Source organism: Chiloscyllium plagiosum, unplaced genomic scaffold, assembly GCF_037043375.1.
Source record: "Chiloscyllium plagiosum isolate Xiang-an unplaced genomic scaffold, Cpla_swu_hap1 HiC_scaffold_51, whole genome shotgun sequence".
In the NCBI taxonomy this organism is placed as follows: domain Eukaryota; kingdom Metazoa; phylum Chordata; class Chondrichthyes; order Orectolobiformes; family Hemiscylliidae; genus Chiloscyllium; species Chiloscyllium plagiosum.
Window position 1 is genome coordinate 31,099,018 of NW_028270189.1, and position 23,248 is coordinate 31,122,265.

A 23,248-nucleotide genomic window follows, 5' to 3' on the forward strand; every position below is an offset into this window, starting at 1 on the left:
TGGATTGGGGATTGGTTAACCACACTAGCTGTTGCAGTGCTGTATACAATGTTAGCTCCCATATTTAATAAAGGATAAACCAACATCGGAGACCATTCAAAAAAGATTCACTTAGGTGCTTCGAGGGCGAAAGGGTTGACCTATCAAGAATAGATAAGCAGGGGTGATATAATGGAAACAAGATTCTGAGGAGGTTGACAGAGTAGATGTTGACTAGATCTTCTAGCACCAGTGAAGTCTCAAACCTGGGGACATTACATAAGGGAACATTCATTTTAGAAAAAGTAAAGATTTTTTTCTCTCAGTGAATGGCTAAAATTTTCTCACCCAAACAATTGTGAAAGTTAAATGTGGGATTACTCTTCGGAGGGTTATTCTGGCTTGTTGGGCTGAAGGGCCTGTTTCTACACAGTAGGGAATCTAAGATTCTATCTCAAATTATTTTAAAAGAGTGCAGATAGATTTTTGAAATATTGAGCAGTTGAGGGCTATGCGGATCAAGCATAAAAGAGGTGTTGAGGTCTGGGTTGGCCCAGCCATGATCTGTTGAATGGGGGAACAAGCTAAAGGGATGAATGCCCTACTCCTGCTCCGATTCCTTGAGGTTCCATTTCATGTTTTTTTTGTTTCCAAAGAAGAGCGTGATACAATGTGCTAAAGATCTCAGATGTGAAAATGGGGTGTTTATGTACTGATTCAGATGGCATTGATTCATCAATCACAGCTATACAGTCATGAGTAGGAAGGCAATTCCCTCCATGAATAAAGGAAATCTACTGCAGAGCTCACACAAAGTGAATTCTTACCTACAGTAAACTCTCCCATCACATTACCCAACATATCAGCTAAAGCAAGACGCACTGCGCATGCTCTAGTCAACAAGCGACCCTGGGTGATTGATGTCAGACCGGACCAATGAAAGGACGGTGGGCGGAACTGGATGACTAGCGGGTGGTTGGTCCTCCAACCAATCAAAGTGAATGTCGGGCGGAGCTAAACTAAACCATGTGATCCCCCCTCGCGCGCGGCGCACAGTCGCTGTAATGAATGCTCGGGAAGTTATGGAGAGAAAGGATACGGTAAGGAAAGAAATAAACAGGGAAATGGGAGAAAAACTATGTTGATATGAGCGGAGAGGTTTTACAAACAAATTGTGCACGTCGGAAAACACAAATTTGAACGTCCCAGTCCCGTGTTTGGAGTAAACGGGGAATTGCCTCAGCGCGGTAAAAACAATGACTGCAGATGCTGGAAACCAGATTCTGGATCATTGGTGCTGGAAGAGCACAGCAGTTCAGGCAGCATCCGAGGAGCAGCAAAATCGACGTTTCGGGCAAAAAGCCCTTCATCAGGAATAATAAGCTTTTATTCCTGATGAAGGGCTTTTGCCCGAAACGTCGATTTTGCCTGTCCTCGGATGCTGCCTGAACTGCTGTGCTCTTCCAGCACCAATGATCCAGAAATTGCCTCAGCGCGGCTGCCGGCCTGAGTGAGTTCCGCCATCTTTATTCGGGACACGTGCGGAGCCGCCATCTTTGTAGGGGGCAAGGTGCAGCCAGGCGCATGTGCAGCCTTTCTCGAGTAAAGAGTCATTCCTGGGCTCCCTCATCACCACTTTGTCAATATCGAGCTTCCTCAGTCTCGAACCATGGGTGTATTTCTGGTCTGTTTAGTCCTGTATTATTACTTTTTTAGACCCTTTGTAAATGAGTTTTTCACTGTGGCCCAGCCCCTGACCATGCGCTGCTCTATTATCAGATTACTTTTTTCTTGAATATTTTTGACAGTCAATAATTCTTTTTTCCAATAAGCAAGTGTGTTTTCCTTCCATTTCTGACTATTAAATTCTGCACCATTTTCATTCCCTGTAATCAATTTTGCACTCCCTGAAACATCAACTGTGTTTCTCCTTCCACAGATACCAGTGATTAATGCCAAAGCCCTGTTGCCTGGGGAGAGGGTGATGTTTGACTTTCTTGTACAGCTGCAGTTTGTGTGGTGATGGTGCTCCCACAATGTGGTTGGGTAAGAGACATTACAGATTATTCATAACAGCAACAGTGATTATTTGCAGATAATGTCCAAATCAAGAACAGATTGTAGTTTTATTATCATGCTTATAATTTCACAAAAATACTATTGAGAACTTTAGATATAAGGCCAGAGATGGAGATATTAGGTCAGGTGACCAAAAGCATTGCCAAAAAGCAGGTTTTGAGGGATGTCTTAAAGGTGGAAAGCAAACCTGTCAGGTTTTGTCTGCAAATTCTCGACCATGTTGCTTTAGCAACTGTAGAATCAGTCACACAGTTGAAGTAACAAATTAACAAATCGTTGGGAGTCTCGAAGAAAATGGGTTGTCGAGGTCTCAAAGGATGTGTGGTGCAGGGAGCTAGGGATGATCACAGCCAGGAATCAAATCAAGAATGAGAATTTTAAATTGTTGTTGTTTATGTGGGAAAGAAGAAATGTAGTTTTCTGCAGGCGATTATAGAAATGTAATTGTTGTAAGTGCTAGTGGAGTGTAATTTCTGTAGATTGGGGAAGGGTGAGAGATTATACAAACAGTCATGGAATTCTTGTAGCGTGTAGTATACTTAAGACTAAGACTTTGATAATATAGGGGGTCTTTTAAAGAAGTAGTTTTAAAGAAAATAGTTATAAGCTAGGAAATAACTATGGAGTGTTGCAGCTGACCACAAAAGAAGAAGTAAGGGTATTTTCACAATAAAGCTTATAATAACAAGACAAAGAATGCAGTCATCCAAGGACACGGACAGCTCATGCCCGAAACATCGATTCTCCTGCTCCTTGGATGCTGCCTGACCTGATGCGCTTTTCCAGCAACACATTTTTCAGCTCTGATCTCCAGCATCTGCAGTCCTCACTTTCTCCTCCCTTTTGACGGATGAACATGTTTGGAGAGAAGTGAGCACATGGGCGATAGAGCTTTCAATTTTTCTTGAGATTACAGGGAGGTTGAATTTGGGAGGCTGGCCAGGAGTGTGTCTGGATAATTAAGTCTGGAGATAACACACGATGGATGAGAGTTTCAGTCTATGAGCTGAGATGAGGGTGGAATCAACTAGAAATAGTGGTGTTGGAGTGGGACTGAGCTATCACCCTCACCTCACCTCTGGGATTCAGCTGAATGTCAGGTTGTGAATCAGGCGGTGACACAATCGGGAGCTGAGTGGCCCTGGTGGAGCCTAAAATGTGTCGCTGAGCTGGCTGTTGCTGAGCAGCTGCTGCTTGGTAGCTCTGTTGATGACTACTTCCATCACTTTACTGCTGATCGAGTGTGGACTGACAGAGGGAAATTGCCTGGGTTGGATTTGCCCTGTTTTTGTGTTGAACATCCCTGGGCAATGTCCCACATTGTCAGTCAATGCCAGAGATGGAGCGGTACGTGGCTTGGTGGGTGGCAAGTTCTGGAGCACAAGCCATCAGTATTATTGCCAGAATATTGGCAGGGCCCGTAGCCTTTACACTACTTAATCATTACTCGATATTGTTTGAACTAAATTGAACTGGCTTAAAGCTCACATCTGTGACGTTAGGAACCACTGGAGAAGGCTAAGATGGATCATCTCACTTTGTATCTGGCTGAAAATTACTGCAAATGCTGTCATCTTATATTTTGCATGGATGTGTGAAACCCCTCCATCCGTAAGGGTGGGGATATCTGTGGTGCTTCCTGCAAAGAGTTGTTTAATTATCCATTACCATTCACAACTGGGTGTGGCAGAACTGCAGAGCTCTGATCTGATCCATTGGGTGTGGTATCGTTTAGCAGATGCTGTTTGATGCAGATGGTCCTGTTTGGTAGCTTCACCAGGTTGGCACTTCATTTTTAGGTCTGTCTGGTGCTGCTCATGGCATGCCCTCCTTTCCTGTCCATTGTAATGGGTGAGAGCAGGATGTACAAACCCATGAGATTACAGATTGTGCTGGAGAACAGTTCTGCTGCTGCTGTTATCCCACAGTGCCTCAGAGATACCCAGTTTGAGTTCCTACATCTGTCCCATTTAGCACGGTGATAGTACCACTCAGCACAATGGAGGTTTTTCTCAACTTTAAGGTATGGCTTTGTCTCCAAAAAGACTGTGGGATGGTCGCTCTTACCGATACTGTCATGGACAGATGCGTTTGCAGCTGGCAGATTCATACTGATAAGATCTAGTATGTTTTTCCCTCTTGCTGGTTCCGTTACCGCCTGCTGCAAACCCAGTTGAGCAGCTATGTCCTTGAGGACCCGACCAGCTCAGTCAGTAATCCTGCTGCTGAACTACTCTTGGTAGAGGACATTGAAATCCTGTACCCAGAGTAGGCTTCTCACCATTTTATTGCCTCAGTGCTTCCACCAAGTGTTATTCAACATGGAGGAGCACTGATTCATCAGCCATGGGAGCATGGTACGTGGTAATCAGCAGGAGCCATGAGACTTCCTGGAGTCCAAAGTCAATGCTGTATACTCCCAGGGCAAATCCTCCCTGTCTGTACACCACTGTGCCACCACCTCTGCCTGGTCTGTCCTGCTGGTGGGACAGGACCTATCCAGAGATTTCAGGAGAAAGTGAAGACTGCAGATGGTGGAGATCAGAGTCAAGAGTCTGGTGCTGGAAAAGCACAGCAGGTCAGGCTGATGAAGGGCTTAGGCTCGAAACGTTGATTCTCCTCCTCGGATGCTGCCTGACTGTTGTGCTTTCCATCACCACACTCTCGATATCTAGATATGGTGATGGTGGTGTCTGGCCATTATCTGTAAGGGATGACTCCGTGAGTATGACTATGTCAGGATGTTCCTTGACTAGTCTGTGAGACAGCCCGCCACGTTTTGGCACCAAAAATCATATGTTAGTGAGGAGGATGTTGCAGAGTCGAGAAGGCTGATTCTGTGATTGTATCTCCTAATGCCTTGTTAGATGCCAAGTGGTCCATCCAGTTTCATTCCTATGTTGAGACTTTGCAGTGATTAATACAGTGAGTAGCTTGTTGGGCGACTGTCAGGTTGGCAGGATTTTTTCTGCCATTGACAATGATTCCATGGAGATCAGGAGATTCCTAATTCCAGTTATTTTTTCTTGAAATCAGATTCCACCATCTGCCGATCTGGGATTCGAACAAGGACTTCAGTTGAACATTTTAATATTCTGAATAAAAGTTAAATACATTAGGTTTGTTTTAAATATCACTAACCCTGGTTTTGTTTCTTTGTAAAACACTGTCCATCATCCTGTCTCCTTCATCCTTGCCTCCAACAACAAGAGCAAGAAGCAAATTGAGTTTCTCTGTCACTAAGACTGAGACAATCTGATCAGCTGCCTCTGCTGCTTCCCTCCCTCCCACTAACCCACCGAGACAAACTGCCTCACATGGTGTTCCTGATTTTTGTCCCAAACTTACATCTTTCTCCAGTCTCTTGTCAAGCCTTATCAGAACTCACCTTGATCTTTTACTAGTCTCGCTAAACTACAGACATTCCAACTCTGTTTCCTCCTCATCACTCCCCCTCGCCAATTCACAGGTATTGTTCCTTGTTCTGTCTGTCTGTCTTTTCTGGTTATGTCCTTCTCATCCATTCTGCAAAAAAACCCACTAACATTTGACCTCACCATCATTTGTAAATCCTGCTCCATCTCCACTCTCCCTTTCCTTTCTGAATTCCTTGTATTTGGTATCCCTCAACGATCTATCCTTGCTCTCTCCTGTATCTCACCTACATACTGCCAGGAGGTGACATTGTACAAAAGCGCTGTGTTAGGATTCACATGTACACTGACAATGCCCAGCTCTCCATCCCCATCATCCTTCTCCATTGCTGCACTGGTGCTAAGTTATCAAACTGCTTATCACGCTTCCATTACTCGATTAGCTGCAATTTCCTCCAATGAAACATTGTAATGGGTAAACCCTTTACCTTCAGTTGCTATTACAAATTACTTTCCCTTACTGCTGAACCCTTCCCCCTCACTGGGAACTGCCTTAGGCAGAACTGCGCTCTTCACAATATTGCTCTCATATCTGACCCCAAGGTGACCTTCTGATCAGACATCTACACAGTCACAAACACCAGGAATTCTAATCTCTAAAATGTTGCTTGTCTCTACCTCACCCCAGCTCCATTGCTACTGAAACCCCTTACCCGTGTCTGTGTTGCCTTAAACTTGATGAATCTGAAACAGAACCCTTGATTTCGTGACTGACCCAGAATCTGCTTGCTTTCTGTGTTTCCTGCACAATTACCCCCTGGTCCCTTTGTGGCGTAGCTTTCTACAGTTTCCACCATTTAAATAGACCTCCTCCAAATTGTCCAACTTCCCATTTTCCCAAACTATACTCCATCTGACAACTTGTTGCCCCCTTCTCCTGTGCATCTCTCTCTCTTCACAATCGTCTTAGAACTTTACAGTTATGCCTTTTCTTGGAGTCCCCCCACCCTCATTCTTCTAAACATTTACTGGGAGTCCTGGGCAGTGTGAAGCATGCAGAGTGGCTCTGTTTTTAGAGATACTCTATGGGAGGAGCTTGCTGCCCATTGGTCAGAATGGAGGCAACTTGCCCATCGAGCTGCATGAGCCTTTCACCCCCCATGTCTTATTGATGAGGCACAGCGGCAGCACGGAAGGAAAGAAAAAGAAGCAAATCCTGCTCTCCACATCTCACTGACTCTTGGAATATTCTGTCCCATTTGTCAAAGATCTGTCCTGTTCAGTCACATGAAATTCCAAGGTGGAAACTCCTAGAAACCCACATTGATTTCCCCCTGAATTGACTGCTGACCTCCACAAGGGGTAATGTGTCCAGTCATCCTGGGCCAGGAGGAGGGGATGGTGCGAGTTTCTAACTTGAACTGACAATGATGGATTTTATAAACTTGTATTACAGGATACTACAGGTGGACATTCAGATGGTAATCTCAGTCATTGTAACACCTAACTCTGATTGAATTACTCAATTCATCAGGACCTGGATATTCGCATTGTGTGAGTATTGTATTCCATCTGAATCCCATTTGCTGCATAAAAGTTCTCCTTTGAATCTCCTCAAACCTTTACTGTGTGTCCTCTAATCCTTGTATAATGAGCTGATGGGTGTGTAAGGTTTATTGTTATAACATGTAACTTTTCAAACCCCTCTGTCACAGCTCCTCTCAATTTCCTCTGCTACAAGGAGAACAACACAGTTTCCCCAAACCCCTGATTCCCCAATGTCTGTTTGCTGTCTATAAGGTACACATCAGATTGTGTTGGAACATTCTCCACTTGCCTGCATCAGTGCAGTCCCCAACAATATTAAAGAAAGTGAACATCCTCCAGGACAAAGCACTGTGCCTGAGTGGTGTCCCATCCACTACCTTCAGCATTCCCTCTCCCCATCCCAGAGACACAGTAGCATCACTGTGTAAAAGGTAAAGGCAGCATTGTCCTACCAGACCATAAGGCTGCTCTCTGATTAGGGAGGAAACTGGAGCCCCTGGAAGAAACCCATGCAGACACTGGGAGAATATGCAAGTCCCACAGAGACAGTTGTCCAAAGCTGGAATTGAACCTGGGGTCCTGGCAGCAGTACTAATCACTGTGCCACCCTAAAATTGTAATTTGATTCACAACTACCACTTCCTCTGATAGTTCATTCCACACACAAACCATTATCTGAACAAAACTAAAAAAAAAATTCCCGAACGCCTTTTTAAAGCCGTTCTGCTGTCACCTTAAAAGGTATGTACCCAGTCTTGAGTCGCGTCCCTTCCTGGAAAGGACACCTGCTGTTCACATTACTGATACCACCCCTCTATGATTTGAGAAACGTCTAATAAGGTCACTCCTCAGCTTCCTGCGTGCCAGTGAAAGAAGTCGCAGCCTATCCAGCCTCTGCTTATAATTCAAACTATCCATTCCCATCAACATCCTGGTAAATCTCTTCTGAATCCGCTCCAACTACATAATGTCCTCCCGATATCAGCATGACCAGAACTGGACACAGAATTCCAGAAAAGGCCTCCCCAACATCCAAAATTATGTCCCAACTCTTGTACTCAAAGGTCTGAGCAATGAAGGCAAGTGTGCTAGGCACCTTCTTAACCACCCTGTCCACATGTGACACAGACGTGAAAGACCCGAACCCCTCGGCCTCTTTGTTCCATATCACTACTCGAGGCCCTGTCTTTAATTAGTATAAGTCTGCCCTCGTTTGTTTTTTGAAGATGTAATATTTTGCATTTATTCCAATCCAACGATCCCAAAAAACCCTGAGCATTAAAGACAATAGGAGTATACTTAAGAGGGAAATCAGGAGGGCAAAAAGGGAACATGAGATAGCTTTGGCAAATAGGGTTATGAATAATCCCAAGGGTGTTTATAAATACATTAAGAACAAAAGAGTAACTCGAGAGAGAATAGGGCTCCACAAAAATCAGCAAGGTAGCCTACGCGTGGAGCCGCAGGAGATGGGAGAGATACTAACTGAATGTTTTGCATCAGTTGTACTGTGGAGAAGGACATGGGTAGTATAGAATGTGGGGAAATAGATGTTGACATGTTGAATATGTCCATCTTACAGAGGAGGACGTGCTGCGTGTCTTGTAACCCGTAAAGCTTGGTTAATCCCCAGCACCTGATCAGGTGAACCCTAGAACTCTGGGAAACTGGGAATGTGGTTGATGGGTGTCTTGCTGATATATTTGTATCATCGATTATCACAGATGAGATGTCGAAAGACAAGAGGTTGGTTAACGTGGTGCCGCTATTTAAGAAAGGTGGTAAGTACAAGCTAGGGAACTATTGACCGGTGAGCCTGACATTGATGCTGGGCAAGTTGTTGGAGGGAATCCTGAGGAACAAGATGCCCGTGTATCCTGAAAAGCAAAGACTGATTAGTGATAGTCAGCATGACGATGTGCGTGGGAAATCATGTCTCTCAAACTTGATTGAGTTATTTGAAAATGTATCAAAGAGGATTGAGAGCAGAGAGGTGGACATGATCTATGGAATTCAGTAAGGCGCTCTACAGGGTTCCCCAAGGAAGACTGGTTAGCAAGGTTAGATCTCATGGAATACAAGGAAAACTAGCCATTTGGAGACAGAACTGGCTCAAATGTAGAAGGCAGGGTGGTGGTGGAGGGTTGTTTTTCAGATTGGAGGCATGTGACCAGTGGAATGCCGCAAGGATCAGTGCTGGGTCCACTACTTTTTGTCATTTAAATAATATGATTTCGATATGAGCATAGGAGGTATAGTTAGTAAGTTTGCAGATGACACCAAAATTGGAGGTATAGTGGACAGCGAAGAGGGTTACCTCAGATTACAACAGGATGTTGTTCAGATGGGTGAGAAGTGGCAGATGGAGTGTAATTCAGATAAATGTGACGTGCTGCATTTTGGAAAAGTAAATCTTAACAGGACTGATACACTTAGTAGCAAATTCCGAGATAGTGTTGATGAACAAAGATATCTTGCAGTGCAGGTTCATATTTCCTTGAACGTAGAGTTGCAGGTAGATAGGATATTGAAGAAAGTGTTTGGAATACATTCCTTTATTGATCAGAGCATTGAGTATAGAAGTTGGAAGGTCATGTACAGGACATTGGTTAGGCCTCTTTTGGAATATTGTGTGCGGTTCTGTTCTCCGCCAATCGGAAATATGTTGTGAAACTTGAAAGGGTTCAAAAAGGATTTACAAGGATATTGCCAGGGTTGGAGGGTTTGAGCTGCAGGAAGAGAGCAAAAAGGCTGGGGCTTTCTTTCCCTGGAGCATCAGAGACTGAGGAGTGACCTCCGTAGAGGTTTATAAAATCATTAGTAGCATGGATAGGGTAAACAGACAAGGTCTTTTCCCTGAGTAGGAGAGTCCAGAAATAGAGAGCATAGGTTGAGTGTGAGAGGGGAAAGATATAAAAGGGAACTAAGGAGCAACTTTTTCACGCAGAGAGTGGTGCGTGTATGGAATAAGCTGCCAGAAGAAGTGGTGGAGGCTGACAATTATAGCATTTTAAAGGCATTTGGATACTTGACATGAATAGGAAAGATTTAGAGGGATATGGCCCAGGTGCTGGCAAGAGGGATAAGATTAGGTTCGGATATCTGGTCGGCATGGACAAATTTGATTGAAGGTTCTGTTTAGTGCTGTTCATCTGTGACTCACAGCTCAGTCGGTTTCGGTCTCTTCAAAGATAAATCTTAGTCTGTTTTATTTTAGTAAAGCTACAGCATTCAGTAGGGCGACGGTTTATTTCTTTAAATACACATCTTATGACACTTTGATTAAGTTTTTTTAATATAAAATATTGGTACTAATTTATTCTAGAGTAGTGTTTTGTAAAGCTGTAAGACTGTGTGCCTTTTTCTAGGTCTGTGGACTGTTAAGGTGCAGATGAGTGCGTGACCAAGGATCTGATACAGGGGAGAAGGATTCACATTTTTGGATCATTGGAATCTCTGCATAAGAAGGATGGATTACACCTGAATTGGAAGGTATCTAATATCCAAGCAGGGAGATTTGCTAGTGCTACACGGGAGGCATTAAACCAGTGAGGGAGTGAGGGGAAACCTAAAGAGATAGTGAGAAAGAAGGTAAGTCTGAGGCTGGTACAGTTGAGAAGTTAGACAGGCAAGGGCAAGGCACAGAATGAGGTCAGACTGACAAGGTACAATAGACAATAGGTGCAGGAATAGGCCATTCTGCCCTTTGAGTCAGCACCACCATTCATTATGATCATGGCTGATCATCCACAATCAGTATCCTGTTCCTGCCTTATCTCCGTAACACTTGATTCCATTATCTTTAACAGCTCTAATCATCTCTTTCTTGAAAGTATCCAGAGACTTGACCTCCACTGCCTTCTGGGGCAGTGCACTCCATGTGCCCACTACACTCTGGGTGAAGACGTTTCTCCTCAACTCTGTTCTAAATGGCCTCTCCCTTATTTTTAAACTGTGTCCTCTGGTTCTGGACTCACCCATCTGTGGAAACATACTTCCTGCCTCCAGAATGTCCAACCCTTTAATAATCTTGTAGGTGTCAATCAGATCCCCTCTCATTCTTCTAAACTGAAGTGTATACAAGCTCAGTCGCTCCAATCTTTCAACATATGATCATTCCGCCATTCCGGGAATTGACCTCGTGAACCTACCCAACACTCCCTCAATAGCCACAATGCTCTTTCTCAAATGTGGAGACCAAAACTGCACACAATACTCCAGGTGCGGTCTTACCAGGGCCCTGTACAGCTGCAGAAGGACCTCTTTGCTCCTATACTCAATTCCTCTTGTTATCAGGGCCAGCATGCAGTGAGCTTTCTTCACTACCTGTTGTACCTGCATGCTTGCTTTCATTGACTGATGTACAAGAACACCTAGATCTCGTTGTACTTCCCCTTTACCAAACTTGACTCCATTTAGATAGTAATCTGCCTTCCTGTTCTTGCTTCCAAAGTGGATAACCATACATTTATCCACATTAAACTGCATCTGCTATGCATCCGTCCACTCACCTAGCCTGTCCAAGTTAACCTGTATTCTCATAACATCCTTCTCACATTTCACCCTGCCACCCAGCTTTGTCATCAGCAAATTTGCTAATATTACTTTTAATACGTTCATCTATATTATTAATGTATATTGTAAATAGCTGCGGTCCCAGCACCGAACCTTGTGGTACCCCACTAGTCACTGCCTGCCATTCCGACATGAAATCCATGCTGACTCTGACGAATCCTATTACCGCTATCCAAATGAGCTATAATTTCATCTTTTATAATTGACTCCAGCATCTTTCTCACCACTGACATCAAGCTAACCGGTCTATAATTCCTTGTTTTCTCTCTCCCATCTTTCTTGAAAATTGGGACAACATTAGCCACCCTCCAATCTAATGGTACATCTCCTGATTCTGTGTCTCCCCCTTCGCAAGGGGCTGAACGTCATCCCTCACCAACAGGGCCATCTTACCCCCTCTGCCCATTAGTCTGTCCTTTTGATAGCACTGCACACTGCATTTATTTCAGTGCAAGAGGTTTGACGGGGAAAGCAGATGAGCTTAAGATATGGTTTTGAACATGGGACTGGGATATAGTGGGTATTACAGAAATGTATCTTAGGTTGAAAAGGACAGGTAGCTTAATGTTCCAGGGAATAGATGTAAGAGGAAGGATAGAAAGGGGGATAAGAGAGAAGGTGGAATGGTGTTTTTGATTAGGGATAACATTATTGTTGTGCTTAGGGAGGATATTCATGGGGGTTCGCCCGGTGAACTTACTTGGGTGGAACTGGGAAATAGGAACAGGATGATCACCTTATTGAGGTTGTCTGTGTAGGTTTCATCCGGGTGCTCTGGTTTCCTCCCACAGTCCAAAGATGTACAGGTTGGGTGGATAATCCAGGCTGAATTGCCCACAGTGTTCAGGGATGTGCAGGTTGGGTGGACTGGCCATGGGAAATGCAGCGTTACAGGGGTAAGGTAGGAGGATCTAAGGGTCAGTGTGGATGTGATGGGCCGAATGGCCTGCTTCCACACTTGGGATTCTCTGACGATAATTCTACTAGTTTTAAAATAGTTGCAGAAAATAATAGACCAGATCTAAAAGTTGGTGTTCGAAGTTGGACAAAGGTCAATTCTGACGGTACAAGGCGAGAACTTTCAATATTTCTTTGCAACCCCCAGGTAAAGGGATGGCTGGAAAGTGGGAACATGGGAACAGAAGGAATAGGAGCAGGAATAGGCTATCTGGCCCCTCAAGCCTGCATTGCCATTCAATAAGGTCAGGGTTGAGTTTTTCATGGCCTCCGCTCCACTTTCCTGCTCTCTCACTATAACCCTTAATTCATTTCCTGTTTGCAAATCTACCTTTTGTCTTTCAAGTTGATAACGTCAACTGCTGCACTCAGCAGGGAATTCCACAGATTCATAACCCTTTAGCTGAAGAAGTTCCTCCTCAACTCTGTCCTAAATCAGATATCCCCTTATTTTGACGCTATGCTCTCTCGGCTGACCCGCCCCTCCCCCAATGGAAATAACCTCCCTGCTTCTATCTTATCTATTCCCTTAATTTTATTTTTTCCAATACAACCACCCATTCTTCTAAATTCCAACAAGTACAGTCCCAGTCTATTCGGTCTCTCCACATATACCAACCCTCTCAACTCCTGACTCAAACTAGTGACCCTCCTCTGCACCCCATCCAGTGTCAGTACATCCTTGCTGAAGTAAGGAGATCAAACCTGTACACAGTACTCCAGGTGTGACCTCACCAGCACCCTATACAGCTGCAGCATAACTATCCCTCTAGCAATGAAGGACAATATTCCCTTCACCATCTCTTTTAGTCCCCTGGGATGCATTCCATCATGGCCAGGAGACCCATGTACTTTTGGGCTGTTATCTTTCCCAACATTACCTCTTTACTGAGAATGACTGTTTCCATGTCCTCATCTGCCATTGCCTCCATAGGCCTGTGAAAATGAGACAACAAGAGTACATAGACAGTATGTTCCTGTTAAGGCCAAGGCTGGTAGGTATAGAGAATGCTGTGTGTCTGGAAAAATTGAGGGTCTGGTCAAAATGATGAAGCAGGGATATGGCAGGTACAAACAGCTGGGTTTGAGTGAATCCCTCGGAGAATAGGGGCAGTAGGAGTACACTCGAGGGCAAACAGGAGGGCAAAAAGGATACATGAGATAGCTTTGGGGGGAAAGAAGTTTAAGGACAATCCAAAGAGATTCTACAAAACACTAAGGACAAAAGAGTAACCAGTCAGAGAATACGGACCCTGAAAAATCAACAAGGCTGTCTGTGGAACCACAGAAGGTGGGAGAGATACTATCTGAGGATTTCATGTCAACTTTTACTGAAAGAGGATATGGAAGCTAGAGACTTTGGAGAAATAAATAGTGATAACTTGACAACTGTCCATATTACAGAGGAGGTTGTACTGGATGTCTTATACATAAAGCTGAGTAAATCTGTGGGACCTGATCAGGTGTATCCCAAAACTTTGTGGGAAGTTAGGGAAGTGATTGCCATACCCCTCGCTGAGATATTTATATCACTGATAGACACAGGTGAGGTGCTGCAAGACAGGCACCATTATTTGAGAAAGGTGATGAGGAAAGGCCAGGGAACAATACACTGGTGAGTCTGAAGTTAGTGGCAGACAAGGTGTTGGAAGGAATTCTAAAGGACAGGTTTATATGTCATTGGAAAGACAAGAAGTGAGTAGGGATAGTCAGCATGGCTTTGTACATAAATTACTAATTTGGACTTGAGAAAGACATTCAAAAAGGTTCCACATAACCATTCCACTGGTTAGCGAGTTAGACACCATGGGATACGGAGAGAACCAGCCATTTGGATACAAATTGGCTGGAAGGTTGGAGACGGAGGGTAGTGCTTTTCGGACTGGAGGCCTGTGATGAGCAATATGGTGTAAGGATCGGTGCTGGGTCCACTGCTTGTCATCATTTATATCAGTGATTTCTGTGTAAATATGAGGTATAGTTAGTGGGTTTATAGTAGACATCAAAATTGGAGGCGCACTGGACAGCGACGAAGGTTACCTCAGAGTACAATGGGACTTCAATCAAATGGGCTGAGGATTGTCAGATCGAGTTTATTTCAGATAAATGTGAGGTGCTCCATTTTGGAAAAGCAAATGAGAGCAGGAATTATACACTTAATGGGAAGGTCCTGGGGAGTGTTGCTGAACAAAGAGACCTTGGAGTGCCGGTTCATAGTTCCTTGAAAGTGGAATCATAGGCAGGGTAGTGAAGAAGATGTTTGGTGTACTTGCCTTTAATGGTCAGTGCATTGAGTAGTGGAGTTGGCACGTCATTTTGCGGCTGCACAGCACATTGATTCAGCCACTTCTGGAATTCTGTTTTCAGTCCTGGTCTCCCCGCTATTGGAATGATATTGTGAAACTTGAAGGGGCTTGGAAAAGATCTGCAAAGATATTGCCAGGGTTGAGGGTTTGAGCTATATAGGTAGAGGCTGAATAGGCTGGGGCTGTTTCCCCTGGAGCATTGGATACAATTATGAGGGGCATGGATAGGGTGAAATCCCAGAGTCTTATTCCCAGGATATGTGAGTCCAAAGTTTGGGGGCACAGGCTTCAGGTGTGAGGGAAAAGATTTAAAAGGGATCTAAGGGGCAATGTTTTCCAGCTGAACATGGTACGTTTATGGAGTGAGCTGCCAGAGGAAGTGTGGAGGCTGGTACAATTACCCAACTATGCCTTTGAGATGTTGTATGTGATTAGCAAAGGTTTAGAAGGATATAGGCCAAGTGCTGGCATATGGGATGAGATTAATTTAGGATATCTGGTCAGCATGGACAAGTTGGATCGAAGGGTCTGTTTCTCTGCTGTACATCTTTATGGCACGACTAAAATTAAGATGGGTTTCTCTTTTATGGAGAGTTAGCAGAAGGTCAGATAATTCTCCTTGGAGCTGAGAAGGTTAGGCAGTGATTTCGACCAGGAGCAGATTTGTTTCCAGGATATTTAATTTACAGAGAGACAGAGGGAGAAATTATTAACGTCACAATTTTTAGTAACTACCTTCAGTTAACTGGCAAATAATGCAGGTTAAAAATGTGAAGATTATTTTACTCACTAAGTTCTGATCATCTGGAACAGTTTGACCGACAGCTGGATGCAGATTCAGTAGTTATTGTCAAAACAAATTTGAAATTTTAACTTTTTTAAGGAAGGATTTGGAGGGCTACAGACAAATGGGAGGTGAGTTGGGATAGACTGGCACCATCTCCAGCGGGGGAGAGTACAGCCCCAATGGGCTGAATAGCCCCAAACCCCTGTGCTGTGTTACTGCCCCATTCACTGTGAATGATGAAGCTCATCCCAGGACAGAGTCATAGAGACCTATAGCATGGAATTAGACCCTTTGGTCGAACTTGTCCATACCGACCAGATATCCCAAACTAATCTAGTCCCATTTGCCAACACTTGGCATGTATCCCTCTACACCCTTCCTATTCACATACCCATCCAGATGCCAAATGGTGTAATTGTACCAGCCTCCACCATTTCCCTGAACAGAAGATTCCATACTTGCACCGATCTCGGTGTGAAAAAAGGTGCCTTTAGGGTCCCTTTTAATTTTTTTCCCTCTCACCTTAAACCTACACCCTCTCGTTCTAGACTCCCCCCACCCCAGGGAAAAGACCTTGTCTATTTTTCCCATCCATACTCCTCAGGATTTTATAAAGCTCTATGAGGTCACCCCTCAGCATCCGATGCTCTTGGGAGGAGCCCACTCATGTCACAATGGGGCCTGGGTGATTGACAGCAGCTTCAGACCAATAGGAGAATTGGCGTGATCCTCCAGCCAATGGGAGTGAATTGGGGTGGGTCCAGCAGGCCAACATGTGGCCATGAGCTGTGCAGGCTCAGTGTCCTGGTGAGGGGGGACCTAGTGAGTGTGAAGGGAATGAGAGAGACTGCAAAGTCTGGGGAAGAAATGGAGCTATTGTGGACTGGGAGGGTTTATAAACGCACGGTTTTAGGCTGCTAGACCTGAATTAGAAATTCCTTGTAAATTAGAACCAAAAGAACTGCGGATGCTTTAAATCTCACACAACAACCAAAAGGTACTGGAAAAGCTCAGCAGGTCTGGCAGCATCTGTGAAGAGAAATCAGAGTTAATATTTTGGATCCGCTGACCCTTCCTCAGAACTGATGTCACTGAAAAGAAATGTCAGTTTATATGCAGAAGGTAGGGGTTAAGGAGTAAATGATCGGTGGTGATCGAGTCCAAAGAGATGGGAGCAGTTGGACAAAGGAGTGGATAATGTTCTGGCTGGTGGACGGTGAATAGCTGTTTATGGGGACTGTTAGTGGCTAACCATCGGTAATGTATAATGGTAGGCTATGTGATAACAAGGCCTGGTATGTGGGGTAAAAGTCTAGGGTGCAAGGACATTGGAGAGTTCAGGACCTAAAATTATTGAATTTGATACTGGGGCTAGAGGGGTGCAGGGTCCCCAAGTAGAAGATGAGTTGTTGTTCTTCCAGCTTGCGTTAACGTGTGGCGCTGGAAAAGCACAGCAGGTCAGGCAGCATCTCAGGAGCAAGAGAATGGACATTTTGGGCATATTCTTTTCATCAGGAATACCGGGATTGGTGGGGGAGTGGGAGTAGTAAGAGGGCTGAGAGATAAATAGAGGGATGTGTGTGGTTGGTGGGAAGGGAGCTAGGAAGGCAATAGGTAGATGTAGTTGGACGGTAATGGAGAGAGGGTGGAGTGGATAATTGGAAAGGAAGATGGACAGGTGGGACAGTTCAAGACTGTGGTGTCGAGTTGGAGGGTTGGATCTGGGATAAGGCAGGGGAGGGGAGATGAGGAAACCTTGATTCTGTGGTTAAAGTGTCCCAATGTGGAAGATGAGGTTTTCTTCCTCCAGGCGTCGGGTGGCTGGGATTTGGTGGTGGAGGTGGCCCAAGACTTGCATGTCCTTGGCGGAGTGGGTGGGGAAGTTGAAGTGGTCGGCCACAGGATGGTGGGGTTTGTTGGTGCATGCATCGCAGAAATGTTCCCTGAAACATTCCGCAAGTTGGTGTCCTGACTCCCCAGTGAAGAGGAGACCACATCGAAAGCAAAGGCCGTAATAGGTGAGGTGTTTGGATGTGCAGGAAAATCTCTGCTGGATGTGGAAGGGTCCTTTGGAGGTGAGGGAGGAGGTGTGGGCACAGGTTTTACACCTCTTGCATTGGCAAGTGAAGGGGCTGGGAGTGGGGTTGTTGGGGAGCATGGATCTGACTTGGAATTCACAGGGAATGGTCTCTGTGGAATGCTGAAAGGAATGGAGAGGGAAATATACCTCTGGTGGGATCTGATTGTAGGTGGTGGAAATGGCGGAGGATGATGCATTGTACCTGGGTGGAAGGTGAGAACTGGGGGGGTTCTATACTTGCTGCAGTTGGAGAGGTGTGGTTCAATGGCAGAGGTGTGGGAACTGGTGGAGAGACACTGGAGAGTGTTGTTGACCACATGGGAGGGGAAATTGCAGTCCTTGAAATATGGGGTGTTTTAGTATGTTTCTGGAGTGTTCTGCCAGCTTGCATCAAGCTTCTCTGGAACACTGCAGTAAGCATGAGACAGAGATGTTGGCCAGGCAACAGACTCGTGTGTTAAAGTGACAGGCAACTGGAAGTTCAGGATCTGTTTTGCAGCAGAATATAGATCATCAGCTGCCATTTCCAGCACCTCCACTGAGATGCTGCCAGACACAGGTTCCTGTCCCCACCATTAAGAGCTATGCACCCTCCCAGCCAGATTGTTATCCACTCCTTTGTCTTTCCAAATGTTACTGACTCTTTTGGGCTCCATCCCCACCTATTATTTTCTCTTTAAACCCTATCTCCAAAGATATGCAGGTTAGGTGCATTGGCCCAGCTAAATTTCCCGTAGTGTTCAGGGATTTATAGGTTAGGTGCATTTGTCAGGGGAAATATAGAATAATAGGGACAGGGAATGGGTTTGGTTGAGAAACTCTTCAGAGGGTGGGTGTGGACTTGTTGGGCCGAATGGCCTGTTACCACACTGTAGGGATTCTAATTTTCCCAGCTGCCGTCAGTTCTGAGGAAGGGTCACTGGACCGAGAATGACCCTTGGTGTGTGCAGGAGGAGGAAACGGGAAAGGGGAGTTGGATCCGGTTTAGACTGGGAGGGTTTAATTACACTTTGTACATGTAGTTAGGCCTGAATTAGAAACTCTTGGTCCCACGTTTACAGCAAATGGGAAAATGGCTGTGGCCCTCAGGCAGTGATAGGTCCTGGGTTATGGCCGCCATCTTTATTGGGGGCAAGGTACAGTGAGGCACATGGACATGTCCTCTTCCTTGGTGGGGGCGGGGTGATTGAAAGAGGAGCATTTACACATCAAACACATACCAAGAGAAATATTTGTCTTTACTGTTCAGCCTGCACTGACTGTGAGTTTTGTTTTGTCAATTCATTTTATAGGATATTAATTGAGAATAATTGAGACAGGGATCTCAAAAGCATTTTTCTATCGTCAGCAGGGTCATCAGGATCTGAATACCATTGACATTTAACTGTGGAAGGAGAAAGGTGTGTCTGTTCTGTCTGTGGGCAAGTATCTGGTTTTTATTTCAAGCAAAAAGCAGAAAGATGTTCAAATTTGTGGTTGGATCACCCTTGGGGTTTGTGTTCAATTCTGGGCCCTGCAGCTGTGGAAGGAGGTATTGACCTGAGATGGAGCACAGATTTACCCAAATTACATCTCGTCTCTTTGTAAGAACTCTCAGATTTAGACCCAACCACCCACTTCATGATGTTAATCTGTAAACTCCTTATTTTCAATTCCTGCAAACTTCTCATTATAATTCCTTATGGACTCAAATTCCAGCACCATTTCAGGTGGAATGTTCCAGGTTCTGACAACTGTCTGTTCATTCAGAAACTGCTGAAGTCCTTGTTGACTCTGGGATTACAAAGGGCTGAATTGAGAGATGAGATGCTGTTCCTGAGCTCCCATTGAGATGCATTGGAGGTTGGGGCAGTGTAGGTGGGAGTAGACAATGAAAATGATAGGGCTGCAATGTGGGTGGACTCACTGAGGAGCAATACTGAGAATGTTATGGAGAGCACGTTTATTGAGTTAGTCATACTGCAGGTGAGGGTTACACAGGCAGAAAGGGAATGGGTGACCATCAGATCAAGTAAGAGGCTCAGGAAGGAAGTGCAGGACTCTCCACTGATCGCTCCGCTTCTCAAACAGATATTGTGCACCGCCTGGGATTTTATAATGGGGGTGGACTCTCATGGGAAATCAGCAACAGATGATGACATGACACCACAGATAGCTCCGCTGCACAGAACGGGAGGAAGGAGAATGGCAGAGCTGTAGTGACAGGGGATGCAGTAGTCAGAGTCAGTGACAGGCGCGTCTGTGGCCACAGACATGAATCCAGGACAGTGGAACTGAACCCAGGTCCATTTATTGATAAGTGCACAGACCAATAAAGGTCAGCGTCCCAAATGCAACCTTCAGCACTTGATCACCCTGAAGCTCTACCTTCCAGGGACTGTACACTTGTTCTGAGCCCTTCAGAGGGATTGAAGGGGATGCGGAGAAAACAGGAACAGGGTTGTGTTGTCGATCTACAAAATAACGGTCACCCTCCCCTCTCGGTCTCCCCCCTCTGTCTCCCACCTCCCATCGTGCCTCCTCCCCACCGCAGGGAAAAGACCTTGTATATTTACCCTATCCATGCCCCTACTGATTTTATAAATCTCTATAAGGTCACCCATCAGCATCTGACGCTCCAGGGAAAACAGTGTATTTATCCTCTCCCTGTAGCTCAAATCCTCCAACCCTGACAACGTGCTTGTAATACTATTCTGACCACTTTCAACTTTCACAATATTGTTTTGATAGGAAGGAGACCAGAATTGCACGCAATATTCCAAGTGTGACCTAACCAATGTCCCTGTACAGCCGCAATATGACCTCCCAACTCCTATACTCAGTGCTCTGACCAATAAAGGAAAGCATACTAAACACATTCTTCACTATCCTATCTACCTGCGATTCTGCTTTCAAGGAGCTATTAACCTGCATTCCAAGGTCTCTTTGTTCAGCAGCACTCCCGAGGACCTTATCAGTAAGTGTATACATCCCACTAATATTTGCTTTCCCAAAATGCAGCACCTCACATTTATCTAAATTAAACTCCATCTGCCTGTCCTCAGCACATTCAACCATCTGATCAAGATCCCGTTGTAATCTGAGGTAATCCTCTTCACTGTCCACTGCACCTCCAATTTTGGTGTCATCTTACTAACAATACTTCCTATATTCACATCCAAATCATTGATATAAATTATGAAAATTAGTGGATCCAGCACTGATACTTTGTGACACCCCACTGGTCACAGGTCTCCAATCTGAAAAGCAACCTTCCACCACCACCCTCTGTCTTCTACCTTTGAGCCAGTTTGGTATCCAAATGGCTAGTTATCTCTGTATTCTATGAGATCAACCTTGATAACCAGTCTCCCATGGAGAACCTTGTCGAACGCCTGACTGAAGTCCATGTAGATCATTTCCACTGCTTTGCCCTCATGAATCCTCTTTGTTACTTCAAAAAAATTGACTCAAGTTCATGAGACGTGATTTCTCATACACAAAGCCGTTATTAATATCCAAGACTTAACTCTGTACATTGGGATCTGTGTCACCCAGTTATGAGTGTTAATATTCTGGATAAAGTTCACGTACACCAGGTTTGTGTTGGTGACTGTGTATTGAGTCATGTTAATATAACCGACACAGGTAAGTTCCATTTGAAAGGCAGTCCCTATATCCCGAACCCCGCTCCCATCTGCTCTGTTTCCATCCCCACCATAGACAGTAAGTGGGAGGAGCTCATGGAGTTTCCATGTGAGAGAGATTGAGGAAATCTTCCCTTCTTTCCACTAGCCCACCAGGAATTGGTGGTAGTGTCCTTACCTCTGAACCAGGAGGATCGGGCTCAGAGTTGAGTAACAGCATCTTTGAAAAGGCTGATTGGAAAACGTGCCCAAGCCGCCAAGCCATATTGTCTCCCAGCTGTCCCTGCCTGAGCCTCCAAACAGAACCTTCCTGTAGTTTCTCTCCTGTCAGACTCTCCCATTTCTCAGTTTGTTCAGGGTCCCCTCCTGCTGCTGCACTGATCCTGTCCCTCACTGACCTGTCCATCCCCCAGTGTCCTCCACATTCATTCATTGTTTACAATCTCCAGCCCCGCCCCCTCCACCCTATTGGGCAGCAGCTGCTGTCAATCACCCAGCTTCCTGTGTGATCTGGAGCATGTGCTGTAGGAGGGGAGACCAGTGCACGGGCGCAGTTCTGGCCAGTTGTTAGTGTATGTGCAGGGCTGGTCAGGGCCAGGAGGGAGGCTGTGCGTGTGTGGGATTAATCTGTCATTCGCAGTTTCCTCCCTCTGGGAACAGGACCCAGAGAAATGGCCCCTGCCCCTGATATCGTGACAAGTGGTCGGCTATCAGTGCCGGGAGCATTTTGCAGAAAGTTATCAGAACTCGTGTGAAGATTCAGGAATGTTATGGAAAGGAACACAGATGGGCCTGCAATTAAAGTTCTAATTTGGTTCATCTTAGTTCAATCGGATATGACTTGGCCAGTGTGTGGAGGATGGTTCTCATCAGAGGGTCCATGTGGGGGAAATAAATAAAATGTTCCAGGTGGGGCAAAAAAAATCAGTTTTGTTCTGACCAGGAAGGAAACCTGGGAGGTGGGGGAAGGATTCACCAACATCCAGGAGGCTCCGAGTCAGACTCATTGATTTGATTAGATTAGATTTCCTACAGTGTGGAAACAGGCCCTTTGGCCCAACCAGTCCACACCAACCTTCAGAAGAGTTACCCACCCAGACCCATTTCCCTCTGATTAATGCATCTAACACTATGGGCAATTTAGCATGGCCAATTCACCTGACCTGCGCATATTTGGATTGTGGGAGGAGACCTTTTTTTGGTTCTTAGTCTGCAGGCAGGAGCGAGGAAGCTGATTTCAAAGAGAAGAGTGTGTGTGTGAGAACTGGGTGTGGAGGAAAAGGGGTGAGGAGATTGGTTTGGATTTCAGTTCACAGAAGAGAGCAATTGTGAGACTGAGATTTAAAGCTTTGGGGGAACAAAGAACCTACAATTTAATACTATCACTGTCTTATGAATTTCCATACTGTGTTAACGGTGGTGACTTGATTTCTTTGTTGTAGGGTTCTGAAAGGGTGGATTTGTGGATGAGAAATTCAAATTGAATTTCACGTTCCGTTTTGATAGTTACTTGATCCGTGCCGGTCTGAATATCATTGGCCTTTTCATGTGGAAGGAAAGGTGTGTATTCTGTCCGTGGGCGAATATTTCAAATGTCAGTGTGACTGGAAACATTACTGAGACACAGCCAAATCCATGTTAGTGTGGTGAGTGTGGAGAGAGAGAGTTCATTTGTTGTTAAAAGTCTGAAGAAACATGGCACATTTCCCAGGAACAATTAAGCTACAGATTTGTTTTGTATGAGGACAAATTTTTAATTAACCATGCAACCAGAAAGACACAAGGATGCCTGCACCATGGAAAATGCTATGAAAACAGGATTGTTGTAAAGGAGTTAATTATCGATCATGGCTTGTAATCCATTGACGTTATCACGTCGGTTCCAGTGCCATGCGGAAACACTGGAAATGTGATGAGTGCAGTGTAGGTTTCAGTTA

The 23,248-nt window shown here is 45.0% G+C and overlaps 1 long non-coding RNA gene across 2 annotated transcripts; it reads left to right on the forward strand.

Moving 5' to 3' along the window:
• The first annotated feature begins 1,039 nt into the window (after positions 1–1,039).
• Positions 1,040–22,796, forward strand: LOC148135131 (uncharacterized). Of its 2 annotated transcripts, none has more exons than XR_015755428.1 (5): positions 1,040–1,079; positions 1,919–2,025; positions 6,889–6,986; positions 10,349–10,472; positions 22,754–22,796. It is a non-coding gene; the product is annotated as an uncharacterized LOC148135131 (long non-coding RNA). The 2 variants fall into 2 exon arrangements; XR_015755427.1 differs by lacking the exon at positions 22,754–22,796 and adding an exon at positions 18,978–19,081.
• The last annotated feature ends 452 nt before the right edge of the window (positions 22,797–23,248 follow it).